We start from the raw sequence: 8,946 nt of genomic DNA, 5'->3' as shown, positions 1-8,946 counted from the left end.
ATGGACGGCTTGAGGAGGCGCTGGAGGGAGACGCCAGTCGGTATGGCTTGTCGGGTGGAGCCGATCCGTGCTAGGGCATCTGCTTGGTCGTTGTCGGCCCTTGGCACGTGAAGGAACTCGCACCCTTCGAAGTACCCGCTGATCTGCTGGACGAGGAATCGATAGCTCGCCATGTTCGCGTCCTTGGCGTCCCAGTCGCCAGACGACTGCTGGACCACCAAGTCTGAGTCGCCGTAACACAGGATCCGGCGTATGCTGAGCTCTTTGGCTAGCCGGAGCCCATGTACGAGCGCCTCGTACTCGGCCACGTTGTTGGAGGCGGCGAAGTGGATCTGCAGCGTGTATCTGAGCTTGTCGCCTTTGGGAGAGGTGAGGACGATGCTGGCTCCCAAGCCGGTGCGCATCTTGGACCCGTCGAAGTGCATCCGCCAATGGGTAGAGTCGGGAGCCGGCGGTAGGTACTGGGTCTCGGCCCAGTCGACGAGGAAGTCGGCCAGTGCTTGGGACTTGATGGCGGTGCGGGGTTGGTAGAAGATCGTGTATGGCGCCAGTGCAATGGCCCATTTAGCCACCCGGCCGGATGCATCCCGGCTGCCTATTATCTCGGCGAGCGGGGCGGTGCACACGACCGTGATGGGATACTCTTGGAAGTAGGGCTTCAGTTTCTTGGCGGCGAAGTACACCCCATAGCACATCTTCTGGTAGTGCGGGTAGTTCTGTTTTGAGCTGGATAGCACTTCGCTTAGGTAGTACACCGGCCTCTGGACTAGCTGGGCTCGGCCTTCTTCCGGGCGCTGGACCACAACAACTGTACTGACTACTCGGCTAGTAGCGGCAATGTAGAGGAGCATGGGCTCCTTCTCAGTCGGCGCTGCCAGGACAGGCGGAGTGGTCAGCATCTTCTTCAACTCATGGAAGGCTTGGTCGGCTTGGTCATTCCACTCGAAGTGAGTGGACTTCTTCATGAGTCGGTACAGGGGGAGAGCCTTCTCTCCTAGTCGGCTGATAAAGCGGTTTAGGGAGGCCAGGCACCCGGTGAACTTCTGCACATCTCGCAATTTGGTGGGAATCTCCATCCTCTCGATGGCCTTGATTTTCACAAGGTTGCACTCGATGCCGCGTTCGGAGACCAGGAAGCCTAGCAGCTGGCCGGCTGGTACTCCGAACACGCATTTCTCGGGGTTGAGCTTGATTTGGAATCGGCGCAAGTTGGCGAATGTTTCTTTCAGGTCTTCCAGCAGGGTGCCGCGCTTCTCTGTCTTCACCACAATGTCGTCTACATAGACGTGGGCATTTCTGCCGAGTTGCTTGAGGAGGCATTTCTGTATGCAACGCTGAAAAGTGGCACCGGCATTCCTCAGGCCGAATGTCATAGTTAGGTAGCAGAAAGCTCCAAATGGTGTGATGAAGGCAGTCTTCAGGCGGTCTGCTGGGTCCAACTTGATCTGATGGTACCCTGAGTAGGCATCCAAAAAACTCAACAGCTCGCATCCGGCTGTGGAGTCAATCACTTGGTCGATCCGTGGCAAAGCAAACGGATCCTTGGGGCAGGCCTTGTTCAGGCCGGTGTAGTCTATACACATACGCCACTTGTTGTTCTTCTTCAATACCAGAACTGGGTTGGCAAGCCACTCTGGAAAAAACACTTCCATAATAAAGCCAGCGGCGAGGAGCCGGGCTATCTCTTCTCCTACGATTCTTTGCTTCTCTTCTGACAATCGGCGGAGGGGCTGCTTGACCGGCTTCGCGTCGGCTCGGACATGTAATTTGTGCTCGGCGAAATCCTTCGGGACACCGGACATGTCCTTTGGGGACCATGCAAAAATGTCTCGATTCTCACAGAGGAAGTCGACGAGCTCGGCTTCCTATTTACTGTCCAAGTTTGCCCCAATGACGGCAAACCTCTCCGGATTCTCCGGGTCCAGAGGTATCTTCTTCGTCTCCTTGGCCGGCTGGAAGGAGCCTTGTGCATCACAGTCCTTGGGATTGGGGGACAGGGCCGGCTGCTTGCCGGCCATGGCCACAACCCGTTCCAGCATCTTCTTCTCTTCGGCCACTACAAGGGACTCGGCCAGATGGCTACTGGCCATGGCGCACTCGATGGACTTCCTGTAGTCGCCGGCTACCGTGATGATCCCCTTCGAGCTCGGCATCTTCATCTTCAGGTAGGCATAGTGGGGCACAACCATGAACTTGGCCAGAGCAGGTCGGCCAAGCAAAGCATGATAGGGGCTCTCCAGATCCACTACTTCGAACCAGATCGCTTCTCGGCGAAAATGATCTTTGTCTCCGAAGAGAACATCCATCTTGATCTTGCCGATCGGGGAACAAGACAAGCCGGGGACGATACCATGGAACACGGTTCGGCTTGGCATAAGCTGCTTCGCCTTGATGTTCAGCTTCTCCATGGTATCGTAGTACAGTATATTGATACTGCTTCCGCCATCTATCAGGACGCGGGAAAATCGGGCAGCTCGCGTCCTCGTCGCGAGAGTGACATCCAAGACCAGTGCATAGGAGCCAGGGGATGGCATCACCTCTGGGTGGTCGGCCTGACTCCAGCTGATTGGCTTATCTGACCAGTGCATGAACTCGGGGGCGCTAGAGGCGACTGCGTTGACCTCTTGATGCTGACAGCGCCGACTGCGCTTGTCTTCGGCTTGGCTGGTGAAGACGACGTAGGCGGCGTGCTCTTCGGGAAACTCGTCTTGAATGGCTCCGACTGCCGGCCGAGCCGCCGGCTGCTGGGGGGCTGGAGGCGGCGGGCCGGGAGGCGGAGGCGGCACCAGCCCTTCGCCCTTGGAGATTCGCGTGAGCCAGTGGCATTTTCGGGTCGTGTGGTTGGACGGCTTCGCGCCGCTGTGGAACTTGCAGGGGGCGTCGAGAGTCTGCTCGTAAGAGAAAGCCGGCTGCCAAGCCGGCCTGCCACCCTTCTTCTTGGGAGCGGGCCGCTCTTCGGGCTGCTCATCTTCAACTGTGGCCACATGCCGACTGGTGGAAGGCGGCATGGGGGCCTTGCGCTTGTGATCGTTCTGGTAGGGGCGCCGATTGGAGTCGCCAGCCGGCGTCTTTGGAGCCGGAGCGAGCACCTTCCCAGAGGCGTCCACTCGGAGCTCGGTCTTCATCGAGGAGTCGGCCGTGGCATACTTGTCCGCGATGATCAGCAGTTCGTCGAGGGTAGCCGGCTCGTCGCAGAGGAGTCGGTGCTTGAGGAGGGTGCCCTCTCGGCACCCGGCGGCGAAGTACTCGATGGCCTGGACCTCGTGCACCCCTCGCAGGAGTTGCGGAGCTCGGCCCACCGCGTGAGGTAGTCGCGGGTCGACTCGTTGGGCCCTTGGACGCACAGGGAGAGCCGGCGAGGCTTGGGAGGCCGCTTGTACGTGCTGGTGAAGTTGCGGACGAAGACTTCCGTGAAGTCCAGCCAGCTGTTGATGCTGTAGGGCTTGAGGCTGTTGAGCCAGGTGCGCGCCGTGCCTTGCAACATGAGGGGGACGTACTTTACGGCCACGCGCCGATTGCCGTTGGCTATGCTGACAGCAGTGGAGTAGTCGATGAGCCAATCTTCCGGCTTCACAGAGCCATTGTACTTGGGCGTGTCTCTGGGGAGCGAGAACCCTTTGGGGAAGGGCTCGTCGCGGATGCAGGGGCCAAAGCATGGCGGGCTGACATCGTCTTCTTCTTCTAGCGCCAGGGATCAAGCAAGGCGGTCGATCCGGTGGAGGGCTTCGTTCTCGCCGACTCCTTCTCGGCGGCCTAGTCGGTCACCAAGAGTCGGGTGCGTGACGGGCGGCGGGGTGAGACGTCTCTCCCTTCGAGGCGGGGGAGGAGGCAGATTTCCTTGGCGCTCCACCGCTCGAGGGCGGCCTTCCGCGTCGCGCTCGATGGTGATGCGAGTCCGGCTGCGGCTAGCAGCCGGCTCCTTGTCCTTCTTCTGGCGGGCGCCGCTTGCAGTCGGTGAGCGGGACGTCACGGCGTGCTCCCGGCGCGGGGGATGACTATCGGCGCGGGCGCCGGCTTCGTGCCGTTCTGCAGCCGCGTCGATCAGCTGCTGGACCCGCCTTGTCATGTAGGGGAGCTCGTCGGCTCCCAGCCCATTTAGCTCCTCAGCGGCCGCCTGAGCGGCTCGCAGATTCTCGAGCGGGGTGGCGTAGACAGGGCGATCTGCCCGCAGCATGCTGGTGATAGCCGCGCCACGCTTCTGGACGAAGCCGGCTCGGCTCGGCCCGCTAGGCGGCGGCGTACCGAAGGCGGCGCGGTCGACTTCGTGCTGGTGGGCCTCGGTGAGGCGTCTCATGGAGGCTATCTTCTGGCCTTCCGCGACGAGGGCGAGGCGGCGTGCCTCCAGGGTCTCGGCGTCGGCGTCGGCGGGGATGGGGACGGATAGGTCGTGCATTGCCGCTTGCAGGGCGTCGTGGGCGTTCTCGCCCGAGTTGGCGACGTGGCTGATGACCAACACTTCGGTGATAGCGCTGCTGCCACTGTCAGCTCGAGGGAGAGGATCGTCGAAGACCACCACGTCGGAGGGGTAGGTGTCGAGCGATGCCGTGTCGGAGTCGACGAGCATCGGGTCGGTGGAGCCGACCGACTCCACATCTACAGCAGGCTCGCTAGAGACGTGAAGCTGGTCGAGGAGGCTGACAAGGCGGCTCTCGGGGTAGTCTGTGCCCGCGTCGGATGCGGGCTCGTCGGAGATGCGAGTCTCGCCGAGCAGATCGGCGAGGCAGCTCGCTGCGCAGGCGTCGTCGACGCCTTGCAGCGCGTCGAGGCAAGCGCCATCGGGCGCAGCAGGCTGGCTGCGCTCGCGGGGGAGGAAAAGGGTTCCCGTCCAGAACAGGTCTCCGGACAACGGTGCACCTGGCCCCACGGTGGGCGCCAAATGTCGGGTGGTAGGTGCGACATATGCCAACGGGTGGCTTATCATGGTGGGTGCCAGTAAGACGTCGCCGGTGCCTGGAAACGGGATGAGGCGAAGACATGCACGCCGGCGAATCTTACCCAGGTTCGGGGCTCTCCGAGGAGATAACACCCCTAGTCCTGCTCTGCGGGGTCTCCGCATGATCACTAGATCGGAAAGAGTAGCTACAAATGCTCCTAGAGCTGTCGGGTTCAAGGGAGAAGAAGAGCAAGGCTAGCTCTTGCTTCCCTCTCTCTATGGTGTGTGTGTAACTCTAAGAAGCCAACCCTTTGCATGGGTGCCCCGGGGGGTTTAAATAGGCCTACCCCCCGGGGGTACAATTGTAATCCGGCTGGGCGCGAGTCCCAGTCGTCAGTGTCTGCGCTCGCCGGCTTCTCCGCCGGCTGTTGGGGCCTGCCGACTAGTGGGTCCCGCCGGCTGCCGGCCTCTTGGTCGACAGGCCGGCCCCACTGCCTAGGGGTCTTGTCAGCGGCTGCTTACTGTAGCCTCGTCCCTGATGACGAGGGCTTCGTCGAGGTAAGCGTGGCTACAGTGTGCCGCCTTGAGGGCTCTCACTGTAGCCTTACCTTGTCTTGTCTCCTTAATGTGGCACATGCTTCAAGGGAGGGGGTAGCCGGCTTCTGGGGGCTGGCTACGCCCTTGGCCGACTGGGGGAGGCCGGGCCGCCTTCGCGCCTCTCTCTGGCTAAAGGGTCCCGCCGCCCGTGGGCCGTACTGGCGTCTGTCGTGGGTGACGTTGAGGCCAGCATGGCTACAGTGCCGAGCTGGACGGGATATGGCCGCCCCGTACGACGTCCTGTGGCCATGCCTGCCTCGGGCTTTGGGGGTAGTGGGCCGCACTGTGGCCACACCCCGTCTTGTCACCGTTATGTGGATGTAGTTTTGGTGGGTGCGGGCTTGGCCGGCTTCTTGGAGTCGGCGCCCTTCGTGGCCAGCTCTGGGGAGTCGGCGTTCTTCATGGCCGGCTCTGGGGAGTCGGCATCCTCTATGGCCGGCTTCCTGGAGTCGGCCATCCCGTGGTTATCTTGGGGGGAGGTTGCTGAGGCTGGGTCGCCTTCTGAGAGTCGGTTTCAGAGGTAGCCGACCGGGGAAGGCGGCCCAATGCTTGAATGCTTGAAGGCTCAAATGGCCTGATAATTTTTGAAGAGCCAGGGGCAGTCGGTTAGGCTACCCGTGGCCATTTACTCCGACAAGTTGTTTGTTTGTCTAAGATTATTTTAGACCCGAGAACTTGGATCTGTTTAGAGTTACATGTGTTGTAGAAGGTTGTCGTTCTGGTATACTTCCAACAAGTCACAAATGGTTGTTAGATATTTGGATGGATCTGTTGAGTTAACCACGGTATTTATCATTTCTTTAACTGCTAATATTATATGTAGTGCTCACTCTGCTTTTCTAGGCACCTCAAGTCACTTTGATACTATCATCATTCAAAATATGTGCAAACAAGCCCATTGGTGCTCGACATGGATACGTGCTTTCTCAACCTCACGTGATACGCTAACGTAATCCGTCGGCCGCCTATAGGTCATTGTGTGTGTGTGTGCGCGCGCTCACCTATGCCATTAAAAGCAGGCGGAGTTGCAGCAATGGAGGATCCAACCATCGGTGGAGATTGATATAAGGCTAAGTAACTAATTTTTTCTTTTGCTATCCTGAATTTCTATGTGGCACATTGTGTGTGTGTGTGTGGAATTGCTGTGACATGCTTTTTTCAATTATACTCACATTCTTTGCTTTAGTGGATTATTCTAAGCTTGCCCTGTTAACCATCTTCTTCATTTATAAAGAACCTTCTGTATTTCATGATATTTCATAGGATTCTCATTTTAACATTTTTAGTGAGAGTCTCTTAAACTATCTGGTTAGAAGATAGGTGGAATAAATACATGGTAGTTAAATCTGAAGCATATACGTATTATTTTGAGGAAGAGTTCAGTCCATATACCTGCATTGTTGCTACTTGAATTTTATTTTCTCGATTGTATGGAATATTAGTTCTTTTCAAGTCAATATGTTGATTGACAGAGTAACTAGAAGATCCACTTGTTGGGATGGTGCAAGTTTAACTTTGTTGTTTACTAAGTACTAAAATGAAATAATGCACGTGATGGCAGGATACATGCAAAAATAATAATTTGTGTTATTAATCTCCAGCAAATAATGGTGAGATCCATGCCATATATATACATTATAAAACCTTATCGCAATCTCTATGTTATTCTATGTCACTACTGGTACTACATTATGATTCTTACATGGAATTACTGCCTCCTCTTTCCCCCTGGTTTTTTGCATGGATATTGTAACCTCACTAGGATGGATTAAGAATCTCTTGTGCTCCCTTTCCCTAATAAAATAGGAATTCCCAAAATAATGAGACTTTCCCTCCTTTTTCTTTGTTGATCTCTCTAATTTCTGATTACAAATATATGCAGGTTTCTACTCTGTTTCAAGAACTTAAAGGACGTGCTTGCGAATCATGGACAACATTGGCCTGGTACGAAGCTCGAGTCTAAGCTCTTGCTTGGCTTTAGGTGCAAACACGGGCCTTCAGTAAGCGGATGCTTGTGCCCATTGCGTGTGATCGTGATGTAGGCATTCACTCTGGAACCTGAGAATAATTTGATGATCCTTTCTGGAAGATAGTTCAATAGTGAATTTGACCACTTATGTATAGGTATTTGTTGTTGTGTTATGTATGGAGATGCAGATTCTCAGGCTTAAGGTTTTAGTTTGGTAGTTTTAAGTGTTATTGATTGTTTTGCTGCAACTGGTTGTTGCTCAGCGTGATAACCGAAGGAATGCCTCTTGAAAATTAAGATCCTTATTATGTGTTCTTTCTGTGAGATTGATGCGATGTGAACTTATATTCTTGGTGAAATGTGTACCAAGTTTATTTTTTTGGATTTGGTGTGTTGGACCAAGGGTTGAAGTAGGCAACGCTTGCCAGGGTGCGCTAACTATCTCATTTTTGCGCTCTTAGTACTGAACTTATTGTCAAATGGCTACCTTCTGTGGTCTCATGAAAGCACTGAACTTGAACTCTATGCTGCCTTATATAATCTTATGACGATGTTGAACTCAGATGATGTCTTGCTTCTATTACATGTGAATTTGTTTCTTTCTTTTATTTTGTTGAATGCATATGCTAAACGAGGATTCCTACTAACATGAACATTCCCTGTTTGATCAAATCGTTCGGACCGGCACCCTCGTGCCAAGGCGCAATCCCGATCTAGTGCTTTAATAGACTGTGTTGCCGCCAGATGTGTTTGGTCTCTGTCATCAGAGGAGGTGGTGGAGGCAATGTGTGACAATCTGAGTTCGAATGCAAAAAATTAGGTTTTCAAGATGCATGAAATACTACCCCACGACGACTTCACACGTATGGTGGTAACATTGTGGGCAATCTGGAGAGAGCAAGGCAGAGAGCCATACATGAAGAAATTTTTGATAGCCCATCACAAACTCATTATAGCCCGTCGCAAACTCATATATTCATCACTTCATTCCTGAGGGGCATCGACATTCTATTCAAACCAAGACAGACGACGAATAGAAGTACAACGATCAGGCCTTTATAGTGGATTCCACCACCTGTAGAGTATGTGAAAGTTAATGTTGATGCAGCGGTTTTGAACGATAGTTCTGGTGCGGCGGCAGTGGTCTGCCGGGATAGTAACAAAGTTTTTCTAGGTGCTTCTTCTATCACTTTCAAATATATTCAAATCCTGTCACACTAGAGGCTTTGGCGGTAAGAGAGGCACTAACAATCGCGGAAGATCTTTATGTCCAGAAGATTCAAGTGGCGTCGGATTGTAAGAATGTGGTGGATGATATAAAGCAGGGATCGTCAGCGGATCATGCGGCTATTATACATGAAATTATAGAGCGACAATTGTTTTTTCATCTTGTAATTTTATCCACGAGTTTAGGAGCTCGAATTTCGAGGCTCACAATCTCGCTAGGCATGCACTTTCACTTGGGTTTGGACGCCGTGTTTGGTTAGGCCAACCTGGGGACTTGAGT

At 54.4% G+C, this 8,946-nt stretch overlaps 1 long non-coding RNA gene across 1 annotated transcript; it reads left to right on the top strand.

Moving 5' to 3' along the window:
• The first annotated feature begins 5,500 nt into the window (after positions 1–5,500).
• LOC123053861 (uncharacterized) lies at positions 5,501–7,763 on the top strand. The gene is made up of 2 exons (XR_006425916.1): positions 5,501–6,544; positions 7,353–7,763. It is a non-coding gene; the product is annotated as an uncharacterized lncRNA (long non-coding RNA).
• The last annotated feature ends 1,183 nt before the right edge of the window (positions 7,764–8,946 follow it).

This window comes from Triticum aestivum, chromosome 2D (genome assembly GCF_018294505.1).
Source record: "Triticum aestivum cultivar Chinese Spring chromosome 2D, IWGSC CS RefSeq v2.1, whole genome shotgun sequence".
Lineage (NCBI taxonomy): Eukaryota > Viridiplantae > Streptophyta > Magnoliopsida > Poales > Poaceae > Triticum > Triticum aestivum.
This window is presented reverse-complemented; position numbering and strand designations above follow the sequence as displayed.